Source organism: Oncorhynchus gorbuscha, linkage group LG10, assembly GCF_021184085.1.
Source record: "Oncorhynchus gorbuscha isolate QuinsamMale2020 ecotype Even-year linkage group LG10, OgorEven_v1.0, whole genome shotgun sequence".
Lineage (NCBI taxonomy): Eukaryota > Metazoa > Chordata > Actinopteri > Salmoniformes > Salmonidae > Oncorhynchus > Oncorhynchus gorbuscha.
Window position 1 is genome coordinate 64,596,230 of NC_060182.1, and position 14,632 is coordinate 64,610,861.

Here is a 14,632-nt window from a genome sequence, read left to right on the forward strand (position 1 = left end):
CTGGATTGCCTCGTCACTTCTACTTCTACCCCTACCTACAGAGCTCCCAAGTGGCGCAGCTGTCTAAGGCACTGAATCTCAGTGCTAGAAGCGTCACTACAGACACCCTGGTTTGAATCCAGGTTGTATCACAACCGGCCATGATTGGGAGTCCCATAGGGCGGCCCACAATTGTCCCAGCGTCGTCCATGTTTGGCCGGTGTAGGCTGTCATTGTAAATAAGAATTTGTTTTTAACTGACTTGCCTAGTTAAATAAAGGTTACATTTTTTTTTTTTATGTCAGTGGAGGCTGGGTGGAGGATGGCTCATAATAATGTCTGAAACGGAGCAAATGGGTTGGCATCAAACCACGTGTTTAATACCATTTCACCCATTCTGCTTCAGCCATTACCACAAGCTCATCCTCCCCAATTAAGGTAACACCAACCTCCTGTGCTACATGTACGTACTGTATTACCTCAACTACCTCGTACCCCTGCACATTGACTCGATACTAGTGTTCCTTGTATATGGTCTTGTTATTTTATTGTGTTGCTATTTTCTTTTTATTTAGCAAATATTTGTCCTACTTCTTAACTGTTCATTGTTGGGAATGGGCTCGTAAATAAGCATTTCACGGTAAAGTCTGCACCTAATTGTATTCGCTGCATGTGACAAATACAATTTGATTTGATTTAAAGATATCGCGACAGGTTTCCCATTCACAACACATTGGAATTACAATTTTATGTTCATAGTGAAATGTGGCTACATACACTTGTATCATTTACATGCAGTATACACTGTGTGTACAAAACATTAGGAACACCTGCTCTTTCCATGACATAGACTGACCAGGTGAATCCAGGTGAAAGCTATGATCCCTTCTCCTTCTTTGAGATTGGGTTGGAGGATCACATCCAACGTTTAGGTGCACACACCACCACCTACTGCACTGAAGTGTGAGGCCAGTCACGGTCTGCGAGGACAGAACACTACCACTTAACGCCCCCTGCAAATCTTCTGCAGTAAAACCTCACGAGCCCAAGTACTTCTCTGCAGCTGCCACCACAACCTCTATTTTCTGTGACTTACATTCCATTTCTGCAGTACAGTTGACAACCATGGCTATGAATGCTAAGAAACCCATTTACTGAAGCACGTATTATTCCCATCCCTCTCTATTGGTCTCTGCCTACTCACAGGAATCCTCTCAGGATCCCTCACCCTGGACCCATCTTCCTCTTACACTCTCTTCACTGCTTCAGCATACAACACTTTCTGTACTACTCTGACCCTGGTAACCTCAACCTGCCTCTCTCTCACCGCACACCTCAGTTCTCCAGCCTCATGGGCACCCTCACAGCTTACACATACAACATTCTCCACCGATACTACTCATTCCTTCGTCTCATGTCCTCCTGTACACATCTAGGAATCTCGCTCCTACCTACGGCTCCAACACGACCATAAGCTTGGAACCTATAACACTGTAGTATTTTCGGATCAAAAGCGCTCACGGGATAACTAACACATCCTAACTTCAAAATCAAATCAAATCAAAACTTGACCTTGTTGGGCAGAGACTCTGCATCAACAACTCAGCAGGACAGACAATGTCTTCTCCGTTTCACCGTGCTCTCCATCGGGCCTGTATCTAACCAAACGGTGGGCGTCACAGACACCAGAAAACTTTTATTTCAGCTGACACTTAATATCACTCTTTTCAACGGCGCCCTGCTCCGGCAAGCAAAGCAAATCACAGTTCTTGTCCCGAGTTGCATGGTCCGGAGCGCCCACTCTCTCTGGATGGAAGAAACAATAAATCATCACAAGTCCACTTTGTGTTACTTTCACTGACTCAACGGTCCCCAACCTGACAACACATATGGATCAGCAAGAACACAAGGGTCTATTCTCTCCACAAATCTCACTCCCACTGGGCCAGAATCATCCTTGTCATCATCGACCAGGCTATTGAGCAGCAGTCTCAGGAGGTATTGCCATAAAACATATTTCCAATCTAACAGCATATGGATGCTGTAATCCAAAATGCTTTCATAGTAGTGGATTACATCATATTACTTGTATATGATGAGACTGACGTAGCGGATAAAGCTGTTGCATGCACTTTCACACTTAACCTAATCTGTGCCGAATGATGGATGTTTTCAATGCTTTCTATTGACCCTTAATCCAAGAGGTCAGACTTTAAATCCTGGAGTCACAGCAAGTCCTGGCATGTGGCTGAAGCTTGATTTGTTTTAGAAAATTACTCGATATGATATCCCTTTCTTACTGTCTAAGAACAAAATGGGGCTGATTCAGAATGTAGCTGGGCCTTTGTCCAGGGACATTTTCTGTTACACATTACTAAGGGCAGGATAACCCAGCAAACATGACCTCATTGGCCCCACGTGGGTATTCGGTGGGCACGGGCTATCCCATACCAAGCCCACACTAGCCTAACATGGGCTAGCCCAGCACAGGCTAACTTACACTAATCGCACATCAACCCAACACTGGGCAAACACACACCAGCCCAACACGGGCTAGCACACAAGTCCAACACAGGCCTGCCCACACCAATCCCACATCAGCCTAACACGGGCTAGCTTAAACTAGCTCAACACAGGCTAGCCCACACCAAACCCAGCGAGAGGCAGGGACATTTTAATATATGGGGGCATGGTTTGTACACAGTTATTTTGTGTGCAACCATTACCGTGTCAGTCCAGTTCAAGGGTTCTCTTTTGTGAAGCTCAATTTTTTAAAATCTTGTACACTATCAATGAAGTCTTTAAAAACACTTAAATAAGTGCATGTGACATATGACAAAGTGTCTCTCTTTTAAAATATACATGTATGATTGTAAAAACGTGGTTGTCTTTCTGATACAATGTATCACGTTCCCTAAATACCTTTTAAGGCTTGAAAATGTTGCAATTTATGCATTGAATTCAACGTTTCATAAATACATTTCATAAATAAGGCGCATCGGCAGCCTACATGGAGCCAATATTTTAGACTGCATTGGGCCCACATCGTGCCAATATGGACATCTTCTCAGGGAAGATTGTCTTACAAGAGGATGGTCGGTGACACAACCAAGTCCATTCAGTATCAGAGTTGTGAAACATAATCAATAGGGGAGGATGTGATGATAGAGTGATCACACATTCAGTCAACTAAATATACAAAGAATCTATATTTCATAGACTGATTATCCCCCACAAGCTATTCAACAGCCACACACATGCAAATGTTCACAGACACGTTGTGTTATGTTGAAAGTGTCAGACACTCCCTTCACCCAACACTCATTCACCCGTCTCCAGTATTGGTAAGAGGTGGGAGGGAGCCCGCCAGACCAGCAGCAACTCTGGCACCACATCTAGCCTGGCTGTCAGAGCTGTGACTAAGCCACTCAGAAGCAGTATGTGGGAGGCCTGCTGCTGTGGTGGGCCCTGAGTGAAAGAAAACAGCTCAAATAAAATACATTTACAGAACAGCTACCCATGTTCTGACATCTTTGTAACCCTGCTCTACATTCTGAACTAAGGTATCCTAAATGGGGCTTTGAATCATAGTGTTTCATTCAAATACGACTATCTGCTCACTATCAATCAACACAGACTGCCAAAGGACAGGTAGTTAGAGAATTGGAAGGACGTTTGAGGTACACAAAGTACCTCACAGGCACTACTATACAACGAATATACCGTGGGTGCTTATCTGCTTCTCGATTTTCGCTCGCCGAAGAATCCTTGTAACAATCCCCTTTGAAATCAAACCTAAAATGAAACGAAGACGTCTCATAAGACTGTGTCTTGCCGTCCGTGTCAGTCTAAAGACCCGAAGTGGAATGCAGTTATTAAGGCGGTTTAAAATAGATTTTTATCTGTCATGAGGAAGACAGACGATCATCAACCATCATCCAGAGGGCAAATTCTGAATTCTGAACAATATCTAGGTGCTTTATTTCAGCAACAAATTTGAGCTCGAAAAACAGATTTTCTCTGTCCAATTCGGACTTGTCTGCACGGTAAACTGGAGTAAATAGATCCAATATGTAGTAAGGGGTGCTATCAGATTGAACAAGTCCAAAGTACAGGCTGTTTTGCTTACCTGATCCCTACACACATCAGTGATGTTGTCCACAAGGAATGATGGAGGTGAAGTCAGGAGCCTTGTCCTCAGTCACAATATTCCTGAGTTAGAGGAGGCATACTGGATATACGGAGAACGTGGCCTGAAACACGTAGAGCAGTCCTACCTCTATAACCCTTCACTTCATTTCATCCCATTTCTCATGGCTGGGGAGTGTGTAGACCATTCAAATGATGAGGTTAGGCCAGATTCCAGTGTTGCTTTACAGGTGGGCTTCAGAAGAACAGCAGTGATTGTAATATGTCTCCCTGTATTTTCAATTTGAGAAACTCTAATGGTAAGTTGTTGATGTTTGTTTTATTATCCTAAGATTGTCTGAACACAATTGCAACTCTCCCGGCGCTTAGCAATAGTCAGCGTACCTTTTATTCATAACACGTGGGAACACAGAGTATAAAGATGTATTATTAATCAAAGGTAGTCATTGAGTAAGAAGGGATAAAAAAAAGGGTTGTCCGACCTTGTGTGTGTTGTGGGTTCTTTTCTGAGTTTTATTTTTCAACTACATTGGCTTAAAAATATGTCAATTTACATGAATGAAGGACATAAAAGAAAATAAATATGTTGACTAGTCTTCTGTAACCTCAGCTAGTTATCCCTGACCCTGGCATTTCCACATTTCATTACCAAATATCGTTTTGATCAGCTTGAAGCTATATTACAATGCGTAGAACGGGAACTTTATACACACAGAGACCGACACAACCTCTGTTCAAATATTTGACCCCAATAACAAAATATGTATAACGACAATAACACATCTTACCAATAACAAAAGCAGTTGTTGTAATAGTCAGAGACTTCCATCACTTTGTAATAACACTCTTTTGGATAGTGAATGTAGAGAATCAACCAAAACTGAAAAAAAGAGTATCCAATGTATATAAGTCTGTGTGTGTGTGTGTGTGTGTGTGTGTGTGTGTGTGTGTGTGTGTGTGTGTGTGTGTGTGTGTGTGTGTGTGTGTGTGTGTGTGTGTGTGTGTGTGTGTGTGTGTGTGTGTGTGTGTGTGTGTGTGTGTGTGTGTGTGTGTGTGTGTGTATGTGTATATACACACATACATAGCGCCAACATGGATTAAAAAGGAAATCAAACAAATGTAAGTACTTAAGATACTGTTCCTTTGTCAAAATTGACTCCCGGATGTAGTAGTAATGATTGACAACAATGAAGCAAGTCAAACGTTTGACAGTTAAAATTAGGACAATGTTTGAAATGTTTTTGATTGGCTGATGCAACACTGCCTACCCATGGTCAAAATCACATATTGCAAGTGTTTAAAAAAGATTCACATCTTTTAGTTGCCCTCAACAGACAACTTGCGCTAGTCCTATTGCACAATTTCTCCAGGATGGAAACATTTACATGTTTGTGTAAAATCAATGTTCCTTTTTTTGTGTGGCAAGAAAAGTTCTATGTGCAATATCTCTCACAATTTAAATAAATCTGTGCTTCGTTAACAAAACAAACCATATATGATACATACAGATTTAAACATTTATAAAATTCCAAAACATTTGAAAGAGAAAAATTAAATGAAAGAATCCTCTCCAAAATCTGGCACCAGCTTTGATTAAACAAAACAAAAGTACAAACAAAAGTCTTCAAACAATATACAACATTTAAACAACAGCAGGTATTAAATATTTGTATTAAAATCATCTTTCAAATCCCAAAACCAAAGTGTTAATTGGGGCAGAGGAGCTATATATATTTTTATTTTATTTTTTTATTACATGGAAGAAAGTTTATATATATATATACACTTTCTTCCATTTAATTTAAATAAAACTATAAAACCACAGAATAACTTTTTCATCTCATCGTCTCTCTGTCCATCTCTTGGTTCCGGGCCTGTCTATCCTCCTGTCATAATTTTTTAACAAACTGAAAGAGTACTTCACATACAATGCTGGCTACCCCCGGGTTGAGCACAGAGGAGATGGAGATGTCCAGGAGTCTGCCCTCATACAAGACAAACTCTGGCCTGTTCTCCTCTACCTTGGCCATAGCCAGCAGAGCCTTTGCAGCCCGACACATCATGTTAACACTGGGGGGCTCCATGGGGGGGTGGTGGGCCATGTGCAGCAGGCTGTGGGGGTTCTGCTGGTACTGGGCCATGCTCACCCCATCCTCCAGGAAGCCCATCAGGTTACCCACGCTGCTTTTCTGTACTGCGATGGCGCGTGCCGACGTGGAGTCCCCCTGTGCCAGGTTGGAGAGAGTGGCCACAGCCATCTCGCGGTAAACCTGGTTCTTACGCTGACCCACGTAGCGCACCAAGGTGGCATACAGCTTCTCCTGGCGGCTGAACGGTGGCGTGGCCAGCAGCAGGTCCACGTTGTTGTCCTGGATGCTCAGCTTGCACAGGCACTCCAGCACCAGTCTCTGGGGGGTTAGGGGGGAGTGGGGGGCGGCCGAGGGGAAGGGGTCCTGGGCCTCGGCAGAGGGACACACCATCCAGTGGAGTAGACCATCCAGGATGGGCAGGCAGATGGTCTCTGGGTAGAGGGAAAGGTCCAGCTGGCCAGAGATGTTAGCCAGAGTGACCAAGGTGTCCTCCCTGAGTACAGTGAGACAGTCCCACCACCACTCATCCTTACTGCAGGCCAGGCCCCGCTCCTGCACCTCCTCTCTCTGGTAGCTAGGGGACGTCCTCTTCCTCTCTGGGTGCCGGTGGTGGAGCAGCAGCAGTCTGCCCAGGATCAGTACCAGGCCTGGGTGACGGGACATGTCTGAGTCGTTCCCAGGGATGAAGGAGAGGCTGCGGAGGATGTTGGACACACAGAGGCAGCGCTTGGCCAGGGAGTCCTGCCAAGGAGAAGCTGCTGAGAGGGGAGCCTCGTTCAAACAGTGGGGCTCGTCCTCCAGCAGGGTGATGTGCTTGTGGCCCCCACCCTGGTGCAGCCTGAATGGGTAGGTGGGGGCAGAGTGGGTGGGGTGGCCCTCTGACAGAGCCTCGAGCCGGGCACACAGTATGTCATCAATGGTGGCGGTGATACGATTCCCCTTCTCCTCTGTCCTCGAGTCAGTCTCCTGTTCTTTATTCAGAATAGCACATTCGTCTCTCTCTCCCTCCGTCCTGTCAGGCTGCTCTCCCCTGCCCTCAAAGTGGGTCTGGATGTGGGCCGTGGAATCCCCCCCGCCTACCTGCCAGTGGAGCAGTCCGCTAGTGAACTCTGTCACGTGAGCCAGCTGCTCCGTCATGTCCTCAATCAGGTCCTCTTTGTGCAGGATCTTAATGGGCAACTTGTCGTACTTGCTGGCCTGTTGTGGCCTTGGCTCTGACTGATTAGGATACTCTTCCTTACTTTCAGCTGGGACATTCTTACTCTCTGTGGGCTTTTCTCTTTCCCCTTTCCCTTTCTCTCCCTCCTGTTCTTTCTCCCCCTCTTCCTTCTTTACCTTCACTTCAGCTTCAGATTCCTCCTTCGTTCCCTCAGGGGCTAGTACCGTTGCACTGGGGGGTGACATCAGTTCCACTGTAATTTTCTCTGTGATGTCAGCAGGTTTGTCCTCCCCATTTTCTACTTCCCCCTTCTCTACCTCCCCCCTCTCCACCTCCTGTTCAGACTCAGGCTCTGGTTGGCTGGCCTCACAGTCCATCTCAGGTTCAGAGGTCAGCTCCTCCCCCTGGTTACAGGCTTCAGGTCCCAGGAGGGTCTTCTGGCCGATGGTCCCTATCTCATACTCCTCCAGGATGCCAAAGATCTCCATCACACAGCGTCTGAAGTACTCCACTATCAGCTCCAGGAAGCCAGGCAACTGCAGACACAACAAAATAATAAATGACATTAGGGCTTCGGTTTTAAAGCACTTTAGCGTCCTTTAATATTTACAGTGTAATCTGATAAAGATGTGTTGGTTTGTTTTGGGGTGGAGAACTGTCAAGCATTACTAAACGTAAATCCTTTCAGACTATCTTCAAGGCTCAGTCCTGGATTGGTTGAGGACAACAATAAGAGAAGATTAAAGAGGGTCTCCAGTTACCTGTGCGAGGGTGAAGGAGGCCACAGTGCTGTCATCATACAGCAGGATGTTGACGGTGTCCAGGGCCCAGGTACTCTCACCCAGCAGACCTGACTTCAGAGACATCATCACTCGCCACGCCTCTGGGGTTCCTGTGGAGAGGACAGGGGTTAGAGGAGACAGGATTGTAATACCTGTCACAGATATCAAGATAATAACAGTGCTGGTTTGACAATGACAGCAAATAAAAGGACTTGGTAATCGCTTACCAGTGTCCTTTGAGGTAATTTTGCGGCGGGGCTTGAGAAGGGGCATGGTGGCCTCTACAGATCCTAGAGGGTAGTTGAGGTCTCTCCGCAGGTTAGGTGGGACCTGGCCTGGGTGCCCATTACCCTGCCCTGGCATGGGCATGCCCGGTTTGCATGGCATCTTCATGGAGCCCATATAGGCAGCTTTGTTGGGGGACATCCGTGCCTCCATGGAGCGCTGGAAGGAGCCGGGGCTGGGTGCTCGGGGCAGGTGGTTGGCCATGGAGGGGGAGGTCTGGTAGGCAGAGGGAGGCTGGCGAGAGGACATAGGTGTCATACCACCTGACATGTAGGAGGACTGGCGATGGCCTCCATGCCCGAGCCACTGACCATCTTGGATGGGTCGGCCCTCCATATCCTCTCCTCTCCCCAAAGGACCGTATGACGGTACCTGGGAGGGTGCCCCCTGTCTGTTAGAGTAGGGATAACCCATGTCTGTCCTGGAGGGCCACATGTTGGGCCCCTGGGGTCCTTCCACTCCGTTGTTGGAGGGTGGCCCCCCGGCCATCATCTGGGGACCCATGGGTTGCTGGGGGTGCTGCCCCTGGCCAGAGGCCTGCATGCGCTCTCGGCTGTAGGGGGAGGGGTAAGGGAACTGGCCCTGCATGGGCCTCCTCTCAGGACCAGAATAACCAGTGCTGTACTGGTTGTACATGTCAGGCTGCTGGCTGCCGTACTGCATGGTATACATCTCCCCCTCGTGCCTCTTGCCTGGGGGGCCGTACATCTCCCCTTCGTGCCTCTTGCCTGGGGGGCCGTACATCTCCCCCTCGTGCCTCTTGCCTGGAGGGCCGTACATCTCCCCCTCGTGCCTCTTGCCTGGGGGGCCGTACATCTCCCCCTCGTGCCTCTTGCCTGGGGGGCCGTACATGCCCTCCATGGGGCGCTTGTAACCCTGTGGAGAAGCAGAAGATATCAAGGTGATGCTTTTATTCAACACTAAACCAATTATTCAACTATACTCTGCTACACCTGCATCATGAGGCCAGATCAATTAGCTCCTTAGTGTCTGTCTCTCACCTGTTGTTGTGGGTACATCCCTGAGGGGTGCATTCCATATGACATGCCAGGGTACTGCTGCCCGTAACCCTCATGTCTATAGGAAATAACAGAAGGAAGTGATCATTCAATTATAAAAAGAGAGGAAACTTCCCTCTGTTAGAAATATAATTTATTCAGTTCCATTTTGAAGACGTGCTCCTCACCTAAGCTGGGAGGGGTATCTGTTGGGAGAGTATATGCTGCCCTCGCTGTTGGAAGGTCCCATGTTGCTCTGGCTCCCGGGGGTGCCCATGCTCCCCTCCATCCCTATCACATGGTCTGGTCTGAAAGACAGACAGACAAGCCGTCAGTTTGCATGAAAACATAAACCAGGCAACATTGGTTTCTAATCTATGGCTGATCAGTTCAGGTGTCTAGTGCCCCTATGCTTACCTCCTGTCGTAGCCTGGTCCGTATGGGTACTGGGAACGCTGGCCCATGCCTGATGGAGGCCTGCCATACATCTCCTGCATGCCACCGCTGGGCATCTGGCCTGGCATGTAGGAATCCCCTCCTGCCACTGTGGAGAGAGACCAGATGAACACAGTATGAATGGATAGAATGCTGGAAACACAGTGTATAGTGTTGCTGGTGTAATGGTTCATCCACTAGGTGGCACTAGTCTCCTACTAATAATCATCAGCACGATCAGGAGACCCCGCAATGGGCTGTGATGCTAACCAAGCTTTGTCATTCACTCACAACTTTTTTTCAGATGCCAGCTTTCAAACTCTAACCATCCTCGGTTCTCAAAGGTGAGAGACCAGATAATGAAAACAGGTAAAAACAGGTGTTGCTCGGAAAGACGGGTGGAAATGTAGGGGGGGAAAAAACAAAGATGAAGTTGGGACAAGAGACACTCTAAGACAACAGAGAGGGACTCATAAATGCCATAAAGGCAAATCTCATGTGAAAAACAGCCTTTATATTCCAGTTACAGGACAACGCTCTGCGTCTGCCATGTCTGTACAACTCATCAGCTTATTGCTGTGTACGTCTGTGCCAGTGCCTGGGTCTACTCACCCTTCCTCATGCCAGCGAAGGGGTCCTTCTCGTACTGCATCCTCATCATCACGTCAGGGGGCATGTTGACCCCCTGCTGGTACGGTCCCCCAGGGCCCCCCGGGGGGAGGGAGTTACGCTTCTGGAAGACCGGGTCGCTCACCTCAGAGAACGGGTCCTGCACACTGACCACACTGTTCCTGGAGACAGAGGGACAGGAAGTCAAAAGTTAAGGACCTAGACAATTTCACATACGTACTGAGATACTGAGGTACAGTATGTATACTCACTTCACTCCCAACCTTCACTACAAATAGGGGTTAAGTTGCTAACATGATATGAAGCAGTGAGAGTGCCTGAATGATGGGTCATGGCATACCTGCTGGCTGGGATGGGGGTGACCTGGCCCTGGGGGGTTGAGGCTGGGGTGGGGGGTTTCAGGTCACCTGACATCTCTGCCATGGTGCTGCTGCCTGACGACTGGGGGGTCTGGGGGCCCTGCAGGGACCCTGAGTTAGCTGTTCGATAGAGAGGGAGAGAGAGATGGTTATAAATGAATAGGGAATCTCCTGTGGAGTGCATTGAAACAGTATTGAGTGAGTAGCACTCTCACACTGCCAGCCTATGGCAACTCGCCAAGCCTCTTTAATCCTCATAGAGACCAGGCAGATTTAGAGAGAGGGCCGAGGAACGGGCGGGGGTGGGGGAAATGGGGGGGGGTTCTGAGGGAGTTCCGAGGCCAAAACCTCTCTAAATGAAGTCGGTTCAGATACCTGGAAAGATGGCCTCTCCTATTTCCCCCATGTTAACCTGTAGCAAGCGGGGTGGCCCTCTGACAGAACGCCAGGCCACAGCACAGCCATTGACAGGGGTGATATATGTGATGCCAGGCAGGGGGGCCAGCTCCCCCAAATCCTCTTAGCCTATCAGAGGGCCCGCTGGGGCCTATCTCACTAACAACCACAAACTCCCATCACGGGGGCAGCAATAACACTAGCCTAGTGCCTGCCTGCCAAGAGTAGAGGGGGAACGCAGGGACTGCTACGAAGGGGCCGAAGAGGAGGAGGAGAAGAAGGAGGGGATGAGGAGGAGGAAGAAGACAGGGAAACAGGAGGAAGCGAAGCCCTCTCTGTGGGAATTGCTCATTGGAGAGAATGGTGCGGAACTCGCAGCAGTCGCTGTGGAGAGCTTTATTTGGCAGCTTTCTGAAGATTGTTTTTCATTTTTGGCAGGGTGAACTCGGTGAGGGGTTCATTAGGAGGGTACGCCTGGGAGCACAGCCGTAGTTAACATAGAAGGGGGGTGTCTGTAGGGGCCAGGCTCACCGTATTGTGCACTCCCTACGGTATATCAGGGAGAGATTACCGTACCAGTGGCCCAACCATACTGCACTTCACTCCAAATAGGGGTTAAGTTGCTAACATGATATGAAGCTAGTATCATACCATATGATGCATAAATCATATGAAGCCATGGCTATGAATTTTTCAGTGCATGGGAATATGAAATTATTGAAGGTCTGTAACAACACAAGAAATTATGTAATGCCACGCCACATTACACATGAAAACCCTACAAAGCTAAAGTAGTGAAAGGCGTACAAGTAGGAATGAAGGAAAACATGATGGCTAGTTTTAGTAGATAAGAGAGGCTGGTTCTGTGAATCCTAATGAGCGTTTAGTAAAACCGCTCCTCTGAAACAGGCCTCCATGGCCTTTCTCTGCACTGCACGCCTCCAACAGGAATAAAGAATGGCTTTAAAAATTCATACTACTTCTGAATTATTCAACAATACCCCCTGCCGCCACATCAGATTAGAGAGAGAGCGGAAAGGAGGGGGAGTTAGACGGATGGTTGAGCCGAGGGCTTTGCTTGCAGTGGGGCTGGGAGAGAAGGAGCGAGGGATTGAGGAGCAGAGAGGGAGAAAGGGAGAGAGTGCATAGAAGGGGAGCTTCTTTGGGATTTTCTTCTTCCCAGAATATCCCCACAGCTCCATAGACAGGGGCCAAACACACACGTGGAGCAACTCAGAACGTAAACACTGGAACCAGGGGTTACTGGCGGGTAGCCCTTTCCTGCACTCACGTGGCCTTATGGGATGTTATTCATATTCTTCATCATTTCATAATTAATTGGTGTTCCTATGTCAAATGGTTTTTGTTATATTTCAGTCTTCTGTGATATAAAAGTGCACTCTATATCTGACATGTGTCTTCTTTTTAAGCCCATAACCATGTGTGTGAGATGTCTACTTTTGTATCAAAGTAGATTTGTTTAAGACTACCAAGCAACACTATGTGTGACACTGATTTAGCCCACTGCAGGTAAAGCTTTTAGCAGCATTCCCATCCCAGCTGGTAGACAGGCAGACAGACAGGCTGGCAGACAGAAAAACACTGGGAGGCAGGCAGACAGACAGGCAGGGCAACACTAGGAGGGAGAGTGGGCGGGAGGGGACATTTACAGAGCGTGAACTCAAGTGCCCTCTACTCTACATTTAGAGGGAGAGATGTGTGTTAGTGTGTAGGTGTGTAGAGGTGGATGACATAAGACAGAAAGCGCTGGCTCATAGACTTCGTGTGAGTGTGAATAGAGGTTGACTGGAGGTCAGCGTTGTTTATATCCATGACTCCACCCTCATTAATCATTCTCAGGGGAAATCCCCCCCCCCCCTCCCATCTTGGCTGCTCAACAGCTCTCTGGAACATCATCACCTAGCCGTCAGCTATATATAGCGTGAGTCAGTGAAGCAGCCAGCCAAGCAGGCACCTGGGAGCAGCAGAGTGGATGAGTGGGTGTCAAGAGACAGACAGACAGATATACAGGGCAATATGAGTTCTCTCCTGTGTTAGAGCAAAGTATGGAGACTATTCTCTGTCCACTTCAACCAATCATAATCATTGAACTATCTAAACAGCTGTGAAATATATTTATCATAACCAAAATATTGTATTTTCAGCTGTTTGAAGTTTTAAAAAAAATTAAAAGCTGGGACCAAGAGACTGAAAAACAGCTTCTATCTCAAGGTCATCAGACTGTTAAATAGCCATCACTAGCCGGCTACCACCCGGTTACCACCCGGTTACTCAACCCTGCATCTTAGAGGCTGCTGCCCCATATACATAGACATGGAATCACTAGTCACTTTAATTGTGTTTACATACTGTTTTACTTATTTCATATGAACAGTTCAAGTCGGAAGTTTACAAATACTTAGGTTGGAGTCAATAAAACTCATTTTCTACCCCTCCACAAATTTCTTGTTAACAAACTATACTTTTGGCAAGTCTGTTAGGACATCTACTTTGTGCATGACACAAGTAATTTACCCAACAATTGTTTACAGACAGTTTATTTAACTTATAATTCACTGTATCACAATTCCAGTAAGTCAGAAGTTTACATACACTAAGTCGACTGTGCCTTTAAACAGCTTGGAAAATTCCAGAAAATTATGTCATGGCTTTAGAAGCTTCTGATAGGCTAATTGGCATAATTTGAGTCAATTGGATGGAAGTGTACCTGTGGATGTATTACAAAGCCTATCTTCAAACTCAGTGCCTCTTTGCTTGACATCATGGGAAAATCAAAAGAAATCAGCCAAGGCCTTAGAAAATAAATTGTAGACCTGGTTAAGGTTAGTCTGGTTCATCCTTGGGAGCAGTTTCCAAACGCCTGAAGGTGCCACGTTCATCTGTACAAACAATAGTACGCAAGTATAAACACCATGGGGCCAAGCAGCAAGGAGGCCTACAAACCTGACTCAGTTACAAAAGCTCTGTCAGGAGGAATGGGCCAAAATCCACCCAACTTATTGTGGGAAGCTTGTGGAAGGCTACCAAAAACGTTTGACCCAAGTTAAACAATTGAAAGGCGTTGCTATCAAATACTAATTGAGTGTATGAAAACTTCTGACCCACTGGGAATGTGATGAAATAAATCAAAGCTGAAATAAATCATTCTCTACTATTATCCTGACATTTCATATTCTTAAAATAAAATGGTGATCCTAACTGACCTAAGACAGGGAATTTTTACTCATATTAAATGTCAGGAATTGTGAAAACCTGAGTTTAAATGTATTTGGCTAAGGTGTATGTAAACTTCCGACTTCAACTGTATAAACTGTATTCTACTGTGTTTTAGTCAATACCACTCAGACAT

The 14,632-nt window shown here is 46.8% G+C and overlaps 1 pseudogene; it reads right to left on the minus strand.

Annotated features, from left to right (window-relative positions):
- Positions 1-4,498: 4,498 nt before the first annotated feature.
- LOC124046349 overlaps positions 4,499-14,632 on the minus strand; it is a 228,665-nt pseudogene continuing 218,531 nt past the window's right edge.